Here is a 3,922-nt window from a genome sequence, read left to right as displayed (position 1 = left end):
TGCTCATTCTGTTAAGGGATTTTAAAGCAAAAAATAATAAGGCACTCAAATTTGCGGTTTTTTATCCGCCCTATAATGCTCACGTAGGAAAGTCTGTAAGCTATGATGTCATGAAATTTCAAGCTTTTTCAAGGTTTCAAGGTTCATTGTTATTTCGGCGCATTCAGAAATGTAAAGACACGAATTATGACTACGAAATATGATTTATGAGTTTTGAGGCATCTGAATTTCTAGGTATTTTCTAGAAACACGACGCAAATGTCGCAGAATACGATATATAACCGCAGCATAAAAAGAACTCATATCAGGCCAGCCGTATAATTACAAAAATAATTTTATTAGGATGCTGATGTTGTATCAATGATGCTTAATATAACTTAACTATTGGATATATTGGTTGCCAACAGATGCACTGGTTATTATTTTTGTATGGTGTTGTGACGTAAGGAAGAATAATAATTAACAGTAGTGATGCCGAGCGACAATTCGAACTTCTGTGAAACATGGTACAGGACTTTTAAAGTACAAGTGCAATGCATTATACTGCATTCAGTGATTGTGATAGTTTTTGTTAGGAGAAGACAGACAGACAGACAATGAACTTTTATTGAGGTCCTGAGGGACTAGCTGGCGGAGACCCGTTGGGGCCCCCGGCTTGCCGCTGGCTGCTCCCATGTCGGAATCGGGAGGCCAAGCCTCTCCGCTGGTTAACTTTACTATCTGCGTTACGTTTGAGAGTGTTACGTTCTCATCCCCAGTCGGAACATTCAAATTTAAGTTGAGTCTCTGAATGGAAACACCTTGATGGAAAGCGACAATGTTGTTGCAGCAAGCTTTGCTATTGCTGGAATGAATAAAAACAAATAGTAATTGTTTTCCGGATGCGCAAGAAACTCTTTTTTCCTTAAATAATATAATGAAATCACGGCGAATAGGAATTGCAGTTATTCAAGTGCTTAAACTTATGGAATAAATGTACTTGTGGTATAGCTAAATACAGGCCAATGTATAAAGCAAATCATCTACAATTTCACGCCTTCCTAAGATTAACTGCATCGCATTTCAAGAATGTATTTTTTGTTATTCGCTGAGAAGAACAATATACTTTCCAATCTTACAGTGCAGACTAGACAACGATGATTGCACTGCACCCTGCACTTGCATTCCAAGACCGGACAGGAATGATGGACAAGAAGGAATATGTTTTGATAGGACGAAAGCACTTCCAGCTCATTTTATGAATCTTTCTTGTACACATCCGCCTGCTGACACTGTCAAAGAGGTGTGAAAAAAATTTAGCGCGCAATTGTTTTGTAATAAATATGAGGTTTTGGCGCTGACATCGTACTTTTCTCTAAGCAGTGATACGACCACGATGGGATGAGTTTGCTCTACCCTGCAGGAGTTAGGCAACTACGACGAAGGCATATGCATAACGATGGTGAAAACGAGAAAAAATATACACATAACTACAGTGTAGTGACTCTCTCAGAGTCTGGAGTGGTTCCGCGTAAAGTGCAACCTCGATGGCCCTAAATAAGGTATCGTGTGTAGCCGAGACAGTCGGTGGGGAGGTCTTGTTGTATTGCGTGGTTCATGCGAAGGAGCAGATAAGTTTCCAGGGGCGAAAGTGACGTTTATTGCCACATGTTCGTCGTGCGTGGCTGGTCGAGATAAGCCCGCGCGGAGGTGGCGGTGCACGCCTTTTATTCGTTTTGCGCGCCTGCGCATTAATGACTGCGGCGATGCGCCGGACACCACATCCCTCCCCTTTTATATTGGCTAATTTAACAAGCTATACTATAGCTTGATATCTGTCTGGTGGTCGACGGTCTCTTGTCGGGTAGCATCTTGCACCCGCCGCCTGAATCTCTGGCGAAGCGGTAGGACCACTGGAGGTAGGAGTATAGGGGCTTTAGGTAGGAGCGGAGGATGTCATTGGGTCGACGCTTGGTGGAAACGCCAGGAACTCATATCCCTCCTGGTCAGATGCCTCACGGTCAGGATCCGGGGTCCGCGCGTGCAGCTGGTCCTTGTGACCACGTCAGGTGAAACTGCCTCTGGGTGTGGTAGCACGAACGGTAAAAGACAAAGGGCCGGACTGCCCCATAACAACACCAGGGACCCAGTCTGCCTCCATAATTGCGAGCCATCACTTGGTCACCGACTGCTATGTCACGATCACGACGTGGGCGAGCCACGGATTGCTTGAACTGATTATACGCAACCCTTCCTCCTACCGCTGGCTTGACAACATCGAGTCGATTTCGGAGCCATCGTCCTAGTAACACGTTTCCTGGTGACTCATTTGTTGTCGCATGGGGCGAGTTGCGATAGGTAAGCAAAAACTTGTGAAGCCTCAGGTGTAATGTGTCCGCTCCGTTAGACTTACGAAGAGCGTTTTTAAGTGTCTGAATAAAACGCTCTTTAAGCCCGTTTGAGCTGGGATGATACGCTGCTGTAAGCACGTCACGGCAGTCCAATTCTTTTACAAAAAACTTGAACTCTTCGGAAGTGAACTGCGGGCCGTTATCAGTGACAATGGTTTCTGGGAAACCAAACCGCGCAAACAGCTCACTCAATCTGTCAACTGTAGCATCCGACGTAGTCGAGCGCATAACAAACACTTCCGGCCACTTGGAGTGCGCGTCCACGACTAGAAGAAACATTGCGGTCAAAAAGGGGCCAGCAAAATCTATATGTACGCGCTGCCAAGGATGCAGGGGCGATTTGCACGGCTCGCCACGCTGTTGTTGACTAGAGCACTGCACGGGCTCGGGCTTACCCGAAAGCCCGGGCCGGGTAGAGCAGTTTTTTCACGGGCTCGGGCCGGGCTCGGGCACGGCGTGTGCTTTTTGACCCGGGCCGGGGCCGGGCTTGGGTTTTTTGACGTGGGCCCGGGCCGGGCTCGGGCTTTCTGCGAGTTATTCTCGGGCTTCTCAACTCTAAAAAACATGTATTTTTCGGTCTCGGGCCGGGTTCGGGTCGGTTTCGAGCCGGGCTCGGGCCGGGCTCGGGCTTAAGTTAAAGGGGTGGCGGGCCGGGCGGGTAACGTATATTATTTCCGGGCCCGGGTCTCGCCATAAAAGTTTTGATCGGGCTCGGGCGGGCCGCCCAATGTAAAAACGGGCCCGGGCCGGGCCCGTGCAGTGCTCTATTGTTGACAACTCACGTAGGCCTTGACACGATGCTCGAGGTCCGCCTCGATGGACGGCCACCACACGTAGCAGCGCGCCAGTTGCTTGCTGCGCACGATGCTTGGGTGCCCTTCGTGGAGTTCGTCCAGCAGCAAGTTGCGCAACTTTGCCGGCACGATCACTCGCATCCCCAACATGATGCAGCCTTGGTGAACTGTGAGCTCGTTGCGTCTGTCAAAAAAGGCTTCAAATGTTTTTCAGTCACAGACGCCGGCCACCCCACGTTTATGAAATCAATCACATTACAAAGCAAAGGGTCCTGAGCTGTTGTTCGAGCAATGTCCGGGCTTGAAACTGGCATTGATTGCAACCGCAATGAATAAAAGGTTTTATCTCTTTCTTGTGTTTCGTCTTTCACAATTGATAGCGGTAGGCGCGAACAGAAATCGGCGTTAGCATTCTCGCTTGATTTTCTGAAGGTAAGCGAATGCCGGTAAGCTGACAATATGACAGCCCAGCGCTCGAAACGCACTGGTACGATTGTCGGAATGCCGGTTGTTGGGCCCAATATTTTTCGAAGCGGTTTATGGTCTGTGACTAACGTGAACGAACGACCGTAAACGTAGAAATAAACTTCTTAACCCCAAATAATATTGCAAGTGCCTCTTTCTCAAGCTGGCTGTATTTCTTTTTGGGCATTGGTCAAGGTACGCGATGCGAAAGCGATTGGCTTTGTGCTGCCATCATCCATAACATGAGAAAGAACCGCGCCTAAACCATAGTGC

The sequence above is a fragment of the Dermacentor silvarum genome, chromosome 3, assembly GCF_013339745.2.
Source record: "Dermacentor silvarum isolate Dsil-2018 chromosome 3, BIME_Dsil_1.4, whole genome shotgun sequence".
Lineage (NCBI taxonomy): Eukaryota > Metazoa > Arthropoda > Arachnida > Ixodida > Ixodidae > Dermacentor > Dermacentor silvarum.
This window is presented reverse-complemented; position numbering follows the sequence as displayed.